Raw genomic sequence first — 6,130 nt, forward strand, 5'->3', positions numbered from 1 at the left:
CATTCATCTCAACATCCTCAAATCAAATACAACCTCATGGAATCAAATATCACCTCATGGAATCAAATATCACCTCATACTAGCATTCAAGTATCTATGTGCACAATTAATCTTTCAGATCCTAATTCCAAACACCCAAATATTTCCAAATAAACTTACCTAAGGTGTGATCTGATTCAAATTCACCTCCAAACGTTGAATTTAAGCCAAAACAATTATTCGAGCAACCAACAACCTTTTAATCTTCACAATCTTAGAATTTAATCCTAATACATAAACCAAAATAAATTTTAACCTTTAGGTTCACACTCCTAAGAATCCAGCCAAAATCAACAACAAAACTTAATACCTTAATTTGTATAAATTACACTCGAACCAAACTTAATACCTTAATTTGTATAAATTACACTCGAACCAAACAAGTAACAAAGCCCCAAATCATACCAAAATCTTTGTTGAAATCACCTTAACTTTTCTTGCCAGCACGCCAAAAGTCTCTTAAACTCCTTTAAACTATCAAGTCCAACCTCCAAAATCTTGAATGAAGTGATAATTAAACACATTATTTATTGGGTATTCAAGATCCTCAAAAAATCCATGAAAATCATTTAGATCTTATTCCAAAACTCAACATTCGGCGAAACCAAAGGAATGACGGTGATAGTTAGTGGCAGGGCTGGAACGGATAGAGGCAAAGTCGGAAAAATCGTGATAGAAACGAGCCGATCTGAAACTTGGCTACAGTGCAATCGGACCTCGACAGCAGCGGGAAAGTTGGACGAGTAGGGCGGCGCTTGGACGGACGCGGTTGGCGGCTGGTCAAGATCGGCGGAGATCTTGGATGAGCGGCTCGACCTCGCAACGTCAATCGGCTTCATGGCTGGCGAAATCCAGCGCGAGCAAACGATCTAGCGAGGCACGCGATGGCGCTGAGCGGTTGAGGCGACGGCGAGGGTTTTCACGAGGGGGGTGGTTGCGCGAGGAAGAAGAAGGGAAGGGAGGGAGAAAAAGAAAAAGAAAGAGAAAAGGAAAGGAAAGAATAAAAATAAAAATAAAAATAAAATATATTTTATTTTATTTTATTTTTTTCTTAATGTACATAAATTCTTTAAATTCCCTTCCTTTAAAAAAGAATTAACTCCTGCAATTCATTTACAACATAAATAATTTCCAACGTCAATAATTAAATTCCCGCAATTACACTTAAAGTTCAAAATTCCAAAAATGCCCCCAATTAAAAGAAATTACTGAAATTACATTACTAACAAATTTGGGGTGTTACATTCTTCTCCACTTACAGAACTTTTGTCCTCGAAAATTTACTCCTGAAACAGCTCCGGGTACTGGGCCCCCATCTCATCCTCTTGCTCCCAAGTGGCTTCCTTGAACTGATGATTCTGCCACAAGACTTTCACAAATGTTATCTCCCTGCGGCGTAATATCTTTACCTCTCTGGCACGAATCTCTACAGGTTTCTCCTCGTAGCTCAAGTTGTCATTCAACTGCAAGGGCTCAAAGTCAACTACATGGGACGGGTCTGTCACATACTTTCTCAACATCGAAACATGGAAGACATTATGAACTGAAGACAGTGCTGGAGACAATGCCAAACGGTAAGCTACGGGGCCAATTCTCTCCAAGACCTCAAAAGGTCCAATGAATCTCGAACTCAACTTCCCTTTCCTGCCAAATCTCAGAATACCTTTCATAGATGCCACTTTTAAGAACACTTTATCACCAGTCTCAAATTCCAGGTCCTTACATCTCACATTGGCATAACTCTTTTGTCTACTCTGAGTTGTTTGAATACGAGCCCTGATCTTCTGTATCGCCTCATTCGTGGTCTGCACTAGTTTAGGTCCTAGCAATTTCCTCTCTCCTACCTCATCTTAACACACAGGAGACCTGTAACTCTTTCCATATAGGGCCTCAAATGGTGACATCCTAATAGTGGACTGGTAGCTGTTATTATAAGCAAACTCCATTAAATGCAAGTGAGTATCCCAACTTCCTGAAAACTCTATGGTATAGGCATGCAACATATCTTCCAATATCTTATTCAATCACTCAGTCTGCCCATCAGTCTGTGGGTGAAAAGTACTGAAATCCAAACAGGTCCCCAAAGCTACTTGAAGACTCTTCCAGAAGTTAGACGTGAAACGAGGGTCTCTATCTGACGCAATGGACACGAGCACTTCGTGCAATCTCACTACCTCTTTCATGTATATTTGTGCCCACTTATATACTGAAAAGGTGGACTTTCTAGGTATGAAATGTGCTAATTTAGTAAGTCTGTCTACCACAACCCAAATCACAGTGAAACCTTTGACTGTCCGGAGAAACCCCACAATGAAGTCCATAGGCACATGCTCCCACTTCCATTATGGCACACTCAATGGCTGTAACAAGCCTATGGGATTCTATCTCGGGGCTTTCACCTGCTGGCACACCGATCACTTACTGACAAACTCCGCAATCTCTCTTTTCATGTCATTCCACCAGTGATAACGTTTCAAGTCTTGATACATCTTGGTGCTATTGGGATGAATCGAAAATAATGAACTATGAGTCTCTAACAACAATTCATTCTTAATATCATTATCTGCTGGCACGCACAAACGTCCCTAATAGAGGAGACCACCTTCCGCTGATACTGAGAATTTGCCATCCTGGCCCGACTCCACCTTACGAACTCTCTCCTTCAGATAAGGGTAACACCATTGCGCATCAATAATTCTCTACCTTAGACTCGGTTGCACTGACAACTGCACTAACTGTGTCGTGACCTTCCCCACTACCACTACAATCTCTACCCGTTCTGGCTCCTTGCACAAATGAGTCTGTCTAGTAATGAGGGTTACTGAATGGGCTACATTTCTGCTTAGGGCATCTACCACTACATTCGCCTTTCCTAGATGGTACAAAATTTCGCAGTCAAATCCTTCTATTGGGGTTGATGCCCTAAACTCTCGTTGGGTCCTGTAGTTTGTAAACACAATTTTGAACAAACTCTTATAATGTAATAATATATGATATTTTCTTCACTTTTGTTTATGGAACATTGGTTGTTTTATTTGCTTTACCACAAACCAATAAACTAAGATCCATGGTTGTTGTTTGTAACTTAAGCATGTATGTGGAGACATACAGGTGGTCTGTAGTAAATAGATATAAGAGGAAAACATTATCCTGGTAATGCTACGAATGCGGCCCACTTTGTAGAATAGTTACAAGTGTTGTGACTTGCTACAGATGGTCTGATCCTGATTATTTATGTGGAGACATGCGAGCAGGAGCGTCCTATATAAAGGAGTTTGTATAAGACTGGACCACGAAGTGTTATAGTCTTGTTATATAACACCGTTCATAACAGAGACTTCACTAAGATGACCACAAGTAACATGACCTTAATCCCGAGTAAGCTGGGAACTCCTGCCTTTGAGGGTGGTCCTTTGATTTGCATGGGTACGAGTGGCCAAATCGCCGACTCAAACCTACCACTTTGGGGATTCGTTTGATTTGGGAGCTAGGAACTCAGCTACACAAAATGGAATTCACTCCTTCCTCGAAGCAAGGGTAAGTAGATAGATTGCTACCTTAAGGGCTGATTCTGAGGCTTAAGCAACGTGGCGCCACATACCTTCTCATGGCCTGAGAGGTGTCCACACATAGTAGGACTATGTTGTATTGTTCATTAGAGGGATCAGTGGTACTTAAGGAGTTAGATGTAACTATAGGGGCAAAATAGTAAATTGGCCCAACTGTACTTACGAGCAACTGTGAAGGGTTATTGTACTGTTGATTGGTTATATCCAATGGATACAGAAATATATCTGTGGTGAGAAGAGTGCAGCTGTTGGTCTTTAGTAGAATGCCTGGTAGTTAATAGATGGTAGATCTCGTGGTTAAAGAGTTTAGTCAGCTATTCACGACCGTTGGAGCTTCGAGCTATAGGTCCATAAGGTCCCCTTGGTAGCTCAATGGATTCAAATTGAGAATCAATTTTTGGGTTAGTTTAAAGTGTTCAAATTGACAAGAGGGAGTTCGATTATATATGATATGATTGAACTGGTCAATTATATATGATATGGTTGACATGATGTATAAGTTACATTAGTTGGAGGAAAATGATATATATATATAATTTATATCTAGTGAAGGAGAAAAGGACCATGGTTAATGTATTGTATATGATGTGATATTAAACCATGGGTTATAAATATAATAAGAATATATTTATTTTTTAATCTTTAACAATTATTGGATAATTGTGTTGGCTTTTTCTCCGTAACCGAATGAGTTAGTGGGAGATTGCATTCAGTTTTCGCAACTAAAGGATAAAATGAAAATTGTTTTCATTTTTGCAAAAATCAGAGATTCGCTCACTAAATTGTGTATACTACCTATCGCCTAGCAAACCGAGAGCATACACGACAACTTAAAGTTTCTAAACGATTGTATACACGCGTGCAGTTTACTAAACCATCGTATAGGTTTTACTAAATGATCGTCTAGCTTTTTCTATGCAATCGCGCGCCTGAGCGTTTACTAAACGATCGTCTATACGATCTCGCCCTTTTATTACACGATCGTGTACCTCTACCTAAATGATCAAGCATCGTCTATACGATAGACACCCAATATCTCCTACTTGCTTGGTCGTGGTAAACGGTCGCCTCTTCCTCCTTCCTTCTACCAAATCCAACAGAGCTCACACCTCCTGGATTCTCACTCCGAGAATACTGAGGGTTTCGAATGGTGGTGGCTTCCTTGCTATCGAGTTCGTGAGGAGTCCGTTCGTGGGTAGACGACAACATTTTGGTGGACGAATGGTTTGGACGATCTCAGCGAGAGCGAGATTGGCTTCCTGGATGAGAGTGAGATTTCTGTGAAGAAAAGTTCTTCAACTGGTATGTATTTCGTTCTCTTTGTTGTTTAAAGTTTCAAAACATGCCAGTAATTTGTTGTTATTGCATAACTAGTCTGTTTGATTGTGATGCGGTAATTCTGTCACAATGAGTTTGGAAAGATTTTGCTTCCACTCAGAGGTACTCTTTGATAAGAGTTCCTTCAATTGGTATCAGAGCCAGGTTCTGATATTCCAAATTCATTGATGCAAAGAATAACATATACTTTCTTGGTGGGTAAAACATGTCTACATTTTGTTTAAGCATTAAACATGTGTTTGTGGATGTGGATTAATGGAGGTTTCTGGGATGAAGCCTTTAGTTATTTAAATTCTTTTACATTCGAAGTTAATTGTAAGGGCCCCTGCGTCTTGGGCATATTAACTTGCTATCGAGTTTGTAAATTCAAAGTGTTTGAGTCTATGAGTCATTCGTGTTAAGGCTTCAAGGTAAGGAGTTGCTGTTCTTCGATGATGAAGACGACCAAGTGTTGGTCGAGTCATGTAAACGATTGTTAGAGTATCAAATATTTGGGAGTAGGTTGACACACGCGCGCTAGACGATCGTGTAGCTCAGCAAGCTACATTGCTTAGTTCCTGACTACAAGATCGTGGAGTAAAACGTTTACTAAGCGCTTGTTCTGTGATCGTCTAGACGATCGTGCTTCACAGCAACATCGTCGTCTAAACGATCGTTTAAACTTGCGCGTGTAATGTCTTATGCGATAAACGATCGGGTACCTCATGCTTCATCGCATAGTTATTGGTACTCGATCGTAGATAAACGATCGTGTATACCCGATCGTGTTTACTAAATGATGGGAGCTTCGCTCGGGCGGTTCAAGACCTGGTTCTTGAATCGGTTTGCTCGATGGAATATGTAATAGATAGAATTTTAATTTTTGGTTTTGAGCTGGTTCATCCCGGTCCATTAATCTTTGTGAATGTACATAGGATGTATGTTTATTTATATGTCATTTGGTATGCCATATAGAAGAAATCCCACCTTAGGTTATGCATTGGTCATGCATCATCTCTTTATTGTAAGTGTTATGATTTAGAGAAGCATGATCTAAATTACATAAGAGCATGCTCATGCATCATATAATATAAGAGTTATATTTATGCATGCATAAAGCATAGACATGTATCATCTTTTTATTATAAGTGTTATAGTATAAGGGTGTGTGAAAGCATGTTTGCTTGGTTCATTACATGTATATA

At 39.8% G+C, this 6,130-nt stretch overlaps 1 long non-coding RNA gene across 1 annotated transcript; it reads right to left on the minus strand.

The window, feature by feature from the left end:
• Window positions 1–215: 215 nt before the first annotated feature.
• Window positions 216–5,583, minus strand: LOC150037616 (uncharacterized). The gene is made up of 2 exons (XR_016527482.1): window positions 389–5,583; window positions 216–349 (listed from the first exon to the last, which is right to left on the minus strand). It is a non-coding gene; the product is annotated as an uncharacterized LOC150037616 (long non-coding RNA).
• Window positions 5,584–6,130: the final 547 nt, after the last annotated feature.

This window comes from Benincasa hispida, chromosome 2 (genome assembly GCF_027475165.1).
Source record: "Benincasa hispida cultivar pf3 chromosome 2, pf3_genome.v1.1, whole genome shotgun sequence".
Taxonomy (NCBI): Eukaryota; Viridiplantae; Streptophyta; class Magnoliopsida; order Cucurbitales; family Cucurbitaceae; genus Benincasa; species Benincasa hispida.